Here is a 7,660-nt window from a genome sequence, read left to right on the forward strand (position 1 = left end):
TGAAAACAGTTTTTCAATCGAAGATGGTTTGAGCTACAAAACATTTTAAAATTTGATTTTTGTTGGAATCTTCGCTGACGTCAACATTTTTGTCTCACATGCTTACATGCATACTTAATTAAGCAAAGCTGCTTAATTAAAATAATTCATGGTAATTAGTAGAGGGGGAGTCGCACGCGGTGGGAATCTCTCCGCTGCATGCGCGCGCATCGTTGCGTTGCAGTTTGTTTGGATCTATTGGACAAATACGAACGTTTGATATATATCACAGTCCTTATTTCTATTTGAACCAATAAAACTGTGCCGAGTTTGCAGCACAAGCTCTCATGGCTCCGTCCACGTCAGGAGGAACACGGACTCGAAGATCGCGCGGTCATACAGAACAGGGGAGATGCCGGGGCGGTCTTCAACACGCGTCAGATCTAGGAGGGCCGAAGAGATCCCGCCGATGTAGTTGGAGCAGGCGTCAACAAGTTGTTCGCCGAACATCCCAGCCGCCTCCACCGTCACTAGGGGCTGCACAATGCCACAATCCGCTGCATCGTTTGGGCGAGCGGCACTCGGTCAAGACACACGTACACCTCGCCGGCGGGGAACCGGCGCGAGGCGCCGAACGGCGTGGCGTGGTCGTAGAGCCCCGTGATGGCCTCCCTCGCGGCCCTGAGGGAGGTCTCCTCTTTGAGGTTCATCAGGAGGAGGGAGCGGAGGGCGGGGATGATGGCCGAGTAGGGCGCCCAGCTGTGTGCTCCGGCCATGCCCACGGCCACAGTGGGGCTGTAGCCCCCGTGGCATGCAGGCATGGAGCGCGAGGCGGCGGCCGCCGCGCGGATGACACGAGCTACCGGGACGGCAACAGGGAGAGCCACGACGTCGCTGGCGCTAGGACATGGCCGCTTCGCGCGGGTGACGCGGCTCTGCCCGGGCTCGGCGTCGTCGTCGCCGTCGCTGCGGGCCTCCGACGAGCTGTGACTCATGGTGGTCGATGATGCAACTTCGGCGTGGAAGCAACGAGATATATATAGATCACTCGTCGTCTCGTCTTGATATACATATAAGTAATATAACTCGCCGGAAATAAAAAAATTCAGTTGAGTCATTCAACATTTCTCCCCTTTGATTAGTTTTGAGATGGTCAGCTCTCTGCTGAAATATCATTGTATATGCTATATCAACTTGTGATTACTGTATGCAAGAAACCATTACCCAGCGCCTAACAGCCTGGCCCTGTCGAATTTTGCAAGCTTGATTTCAACCTAGACACCTACCGTTAGTTGTGTCGCATGACAGTCTCACACATTTATTTCTTCGAAAAGCCTCATTTATTATAAAAGTTCACCGGAAGTACAAAACATCTCAAACATAATAATAATTACATCAAGATTCCGACACCACCGAACGACCAGTACAATCGCCAGAACAAGCCGTCGACGCCCCGCTGTCGCCTCTCCCTTATGAGAGCCGGTTTGACCTTGTAGATGACAGTCAGGAAGTCTTCGTGCACGTGTCCCTAAAGATTAGCACCCAAAGTTACAGTCATTCATGTTGAATCCTTGCATAGATCTGAAGCACATGACATCAAATCTCGCTACATGACAAGAAACCCTAACCTCACCGTCCCAAGAGACGACAAAAATCTACGTGTTAGAAATATTGTAACAGAATAGATAGAGATAGCCTTGTGCTACACGTTTGTAATCTTTCATCTTTATCTTTCTATCTCTACTTCTCTCATTGTAATCTATCTCCACGGTTGGAGATCTCCCTCAACCGCACCATGTACATGACCGCGAGATCCTTCTCGCCCAATCAATATATAACCGCGGGCTCCCACGTTACGGGAGTTGAGACGCTTCATTAATTCTTTCATGGTAGTCAGAGCCTTCTTCTTCCTTTACATCTAGCTCTCTATCAGATCAACCCTAGCCGCCATCAAACAAACTTCTCTAGATCAAAACCAAGCCGCAACCATGTCCACCTCCAGCTTGACTTCCTTCTCTGGCCTAAACAACAATACTTCTGAACCTTTGAGCCGCACCAACTATATCCTATGGCGTGCCCAGGCTCGCTCTCACATCATGGGGGCTGGTCTGTATGGGCACCTTGATGAAACAACTCCCGAGCCCTCCAAAATAATCACAGAAAAAAACTCTGAAGGTAAGGAACAGACTGTTCCGAATCCTGCCTACGTCCCTTGGTTGATCCAAGTCCAGCAGATTGTAGCGTATCTGTTGAGAAACCTCTCCAACGAAATCCTTGTGCAAGTCGCCTCGATGGAGACATCCCGTGCGATCTGGACAACACTCTCCACCATGTTTGCCTCTCAATCCAAATCCCGCGCAAACAACCTCAGAATCTCCCTGACCAATGCCCACAAAGGTTCCCAATCTGTTGCTGATTATTTTGGTTACATGAGATCGCTTTCAGATGAACTTGCAGGTGCAGGGAGGGGCATCGGAGAAGAAGAGCTGCTTTCCTTCATCATCTCAGGGCTAGATATGGACTATCAGCCCATCATATCCGCCCTTGACGTCCGCACCGACCCGGTCTCCGCCGACGAGCTGTGCCATGGTGGCGAACTTCGGCCAACGCGTCGAGCTCTTCCACGGCTCTGGAGCAGGTGGCTTCAAATCCTCGGCCAACATGGCTGCGAGGAATCGTGGTGGCGGCGGCAAGAGCAATAACCGTGGCTCGTCCAAACCCACCAATGGTGGTGGCGGGTATCGCGGTGGTGGCAGCAACAGCAATGGCAGTGGCGGCAACACCAACAGCAACTACAACAATGGCGGTGGCGGTTCCTTCTACAACAACAGCAACAACCACGGATGCCCCTTCTACAACAACAATCAGGGGCGTCAGCGTGGATACGGTGGTGGCTACGGTGGTAACTATGGCGGCGGCAACAACTTTCAAGGTTATGATGAGTATGAGGGAAAATGTCAAATTTGTAAAAAAAAACTAACCACATAGCAAAAGATTGTCGTTGGCTCTATGAAGAAAAGAAGAAGAAAGTTGCAGCAGCCGCAGATATGTCCTATGGAGTGGACACAAATTGGTATGCAGATACGGGCGCCACCGACCATATCACCCCGGACATGGAGAGGATGACCATGCAAGAGAAGTATCATGGCCATGATCAAATCAACACCGCAGCAAATGGTCAAGGTATGATGATAAGTCACATTGGTCAATCTATTATTAAAACCCCTCATCGTGATATTCGTCTCAATGATGTTCTACTTGTTCCTCATGCATCAAAACATCTTGCTTCAGTTCATAGAATTACTCTTGATAACGGTGTCTTCATTGAGTTTCATCTTTTTTTCTTTTTGATAAAGGATTAGGCCACGAGGAGGGTTCTCTATCGCGGTAGATGCGTGGACGGTCTCTACCCATTAATTCCTACACTTTGCAAGTTCAATAAATGAGCCTTCGGAGCCATTAGAGTCTCTTCAGAAAGGTGGCATAATCGCCTAGGTCACCCTTCGTTTTCTATTGTTTCTCAAGTTCTTAGTAAGAATAATCTCCCGTTTCTTGGTGAGCATAATTGTGAAACTATTTGTGACTCTTGCCAAAGAGCAAAAAGTCATCAGTTGCCATATCCTGTTTCAACAAGTGTGTCTGTTAAACCGTTGCAATTAATCTCTTCTGATGTATGGGGTCCAGCCTCTTCCTCTGTTGGTAGACACACTTACTATGTGAGCTTCATCGATGATTAAAGTAAATATACTTGGATCTATCTTCTTAAGAAGCGATCTGATGTCTTCCAAGTTTTCCTTAACTTTCAAGCTCTTGTCGAAAGAAAATTTGACTGTAAAATTATCGCCATGCAATCAGAGTGGGGTGGTGAGTATGAGAAACTCAACTCTTTCTTTCAAAAGATAGGAATTTCTCACCATGTCTCATGCCCTCACGCACACCAACAAAACGGGTCCGCTAAACGCAAGCATTGCCACATCGTTGATGTTGGCCTCTCACTCCTTGCTGCTGCATCTATGCCGCTAAAATTCTAGGATGAAGCTTTCTTAACCGCAGTTCACCTCATCAACATATTACCAAGTCGTGTCATCAACAATGAAACCCCTACAGAATGTCTTCTTCATGTCAAACCTGACTATGCTCCCCTTTGTGTTTTGGTTGCGCATGTTGGCCAAACCTACGCCCTTACAATAACCGCAAGCTAATGTTCCGCTCCAAGCAATGCGTTTTTATTGGCTACAACGCCCAACACAAAGGAGTTAAGTGCCTTGATGTTGCTACTGGCCGTGTCTACATCTCAAGAGATGTTGTTTTTGATGAGACCAAATTTGCATTCGAAAATCTTCATCCCAATGCCTGTGCTCTCCTTCGTCAAGAGATACTTCTCTTACCTCCATTCCTTACCGGTATTGATCACGAGGGTACAAATAATAGTTCTGACTCTTTTGTGACTAATCATTATATTATGCCAAAGTCTATTGTTGTAGGAACAATTAATGATGATCAAAACAGAGTGCAAAACACCACAACGGGAGGTCATTTTATGTGTCCCCCTCCAGGAAACCACGCACCACAAGGTGGATCTCCCTCGGGATCTGATTTGCTGCAGGCGGCAGCCCAATCCACCTCGGGATCGGTCCCTGGCGCGCACCCGGCGTGTGACAGCGACCGTGTCGTCGCTCCGCACCAATCCCTGGGGTGGGTGAGTGCGCCTGTCTCCCCAGGGCCCGCGCCTGCCTCACCAGGGCCCACCACTACCTCACCTGCGCCCGTCACTGCCTCGCCTGTGCGTTCCCCGACCGCCTCGGGATCGGGCGTGGTGTCTCCTAGCGCGGAAGCTATGGGGGAAACGGCTGGATCTGCTGGTGATCCTTCCATGCCAGGATCTTCTGCGCCCGACCAGCCTGCAGCACCTCCTGTGGAACTCCGCACACGTCTACAAAAGGGAGTTTCTACCCGAGTTAATTATAAAAACTTCTCCAAATATGGATTATCTTGTATGACAGGTGAACCTAAAACTCTAATGGATGCCCTTGGTGATGATAGGTGGAAGATGGCTATGAATGATGAATTCATGGCTTTGTAGAAAAATAAGACGTGGCACTTGGTTCCACCACAACAAGGAAGAAACTTAATTGACTGCAAGTGGGTGTATCGGATTAAAAGGAAATCTGATGGCACTATAGATCGCTACAAGGCCAGACTTGTTGCGAAAGGTTTCAAGCAAAGGTATGGGTTAGACTATGAGGACACGTTTAGTCCTATCGTTAAAGCTGCAACCATTCGCCTTGTGTTGTCAATTGCTGTCTCTAGGGGATGGAGCCTTAGACAGTTAGATGTACAGAACGCGTTCCTCCATGGTGTTCTGGAAGAAGAGGTATACATGAAACAACCTCCTGGTTTTGAAGACAAAAATAAACCCTTTCACATATGCAAGCTGGATAAAGCATTATATGGTCTGAAGCAAGCCCCCAGAGCATGGTACTTCAGGCTCAGTATGAAGCTTCAAGCACTTGGGTTTGTTCCATCAAAATCTGACACCTTACTATTTATCTTTACCAAGTCACAAATATCTGTGTTTGTTCTTATATATGTGGATGATATTATTGTCACTAGCTCATCTGATGAGGCAGTAACCAAACTGCTCAAGAATTTGAGTTCTGAGTTTGCTCTCAAGGATTTGGGAGACTTACATTTCTTTTTGGGTATTGAAGTAAAGAAAAACAGTGATGGTCTTCATCTATCTCAAGCTAAGTATGCAACTGAGTTATTGAATAGGATTGGCATGCAAAACTTCAAACCCTCACCAACACCACTTTCTAGTTCGAATGTTTATCTCTGACAGATGGAGAACCTTTGCATCATGAGGATATCACCAGTTACAAAACTTTAGTTGGTGGTCTTCAGTACTTGACTCTTACTCGACCTGACATCTCTTTGCAGTTAAGAAAATTTGTCAGTTCCTTCATGCACCTACTACCACTCATTGGACGACAGCTAAGAGAATCTTGAGGTATGTCAAGAATACATTGACTGTTGGGCTCATGTTCAGAAAGTCATCGTCTACTCTTATAAGTGCATTTTCTGATGCGGATTGGGCTGTCTGTCTAGATGATAGAAGGTCGACTGGTGGGTTTTGAAAGTGCTTGTTATCGACTAGAGGGGGGTGAATAGGCGATTTTTATGAGAGTCTTCGAAACATGAGAATTTCGAAGACAAACAATAGAAATGAACCTATTGACATGCAGCGGAAGGTAGACTACACTAGACAAGCCATAGTCAAGTAAGCAATGAAGAGAAAGCACGAAGACTATTAGCAGCTAGGTAGAATGGATCAGGATGGAAGATAGTAAGAAGCCAAACAACAATAGTCGTCACACAGTGAAGTCAAACAGATCAGGCAAGCAGGCAAATGACTTCACAAAGACAAACGGTAAATAAAGAGAGAAAGGAGATAGAACCAGTTGCTTGGTGAGGACAGGGGTTTGTTGGACCAGTTCCAGTTGCTGTGACAACTGTACGTCTGGTTAGGGAGGCCGAGATTCAACTTAGAAGACCGCGTCTTCACCTTATTCCCCTTGAGCTAAGAACACTTAGTCCTCGCCCAATCACTCTGGTAAGTCTTCAAGGTAGACTTCCAAACCTTCACAGACTTCGTTCATCGGCAATCCACAATGACTCTTGGATGCTCAGAACGCGATGCCTAACCGGCTGGAGGATTCACAGTCCTCAAGTGTAACAAGTCTTCAGGTCACGTGGACAGAAAGAATTCAGTGATGCCTAACACTCTTTGGCTCTGGGTGTTTTGGGCTTTGTCCTCGCAAGGATCTTTCTCTCAAATGCTTCGGAGGTGGGTTGCTCTCAAACGACAAAAGCCGTGCACTAACACTGAGCAGACACCAATTTATGGTGTAGGGGGTGGGCTATTTATAGCCAGGAGGCAACCCAACCTGATTTGTCCGAAATGACCCTGGGTCACTAAGGAACTGACATGTGTCCAACAGTCAGATTTCAAACACACACGGCAGCTTGACTTGGGCTACAAGTAAAGCTGACTCATCCAGCTCTGGATAAGATTCGCTCTCATTGTCTTCGCTCGAAGACATAGGATTTGGTTGAGCATCACTTCAGTCACTCTGACTTTGTTCACTTGGACCCCACTTAACAGTACGGTGGTTCCTATGACTCAACAAAGAAGAAAAGGAAACTACGAAACAGCTATGTCTTCGCACTCCATAGTCTTCACGTGAATGTCTTCTCGAGTCATAATCTTCGTTGTGAATATCTTCACATACCACCATTGTCTTCAATGTCTTCACACATTTTTAGGGGTCATCTTCGGTAGGTAAACCGAATCAATGAGGGACTACTACCTGTGTTATCCTGCAATTCTCACAAACACATTAGTCCCTCAACCAGGTTTGTCGTCAATACTCCAAAACCAACTAGGGGTGGCACTAGATGCACTCACAATCTCCCCCTTTTTGGTGATTGATGACAAACTGGTTGAAGTTTTCAACGGGGATAAAAGTATGTGAATTTGTAAGGGTTAAGGTATTGTCTTCATAAGTAGCAGAAGGCTCCCCCTGAAGATGTGCATATAAGTAGTTTGCTCTGGAATGCAAATGCACACGGCAGGTTTTACTTGTGGAGATCCTTTTCAACTTATGAAGACAATTCCTTA

At 46.9% G+C, this 7,660-nt stretch overlaps 1 pseudogene; it reads right to left on the reverse strand.

Annotated features, from left to right (window-relative positions):
- Window positions 1–324: 324 nt before the first annotated feature.
- LOC123126328 (uncharacterized) lies at window positions 325–974 on the reverse strand (annotated as a pseudogene).
- Between the last annotated feature and the right edge of the window lie 6,686 nt (window positions 975–7,660).

The sequence above is a fragment of the Triticum aestivum genome, chromosome 5D (genome assembly GCF_018294505.1).
Source record: "Triticum aestivum cultivar Chinese Spring chromosome 5D, IWGSC CS RefSeq v2.1, whole genome shotgun sequence".
Classification (NCBI taxonomy): domain Eukaryota; kingdom Viridiplantae; phylum Streptophyta; class Magnoliopsida; order Poales; family Poaceae; genus Triticum; species Triticum aestivum.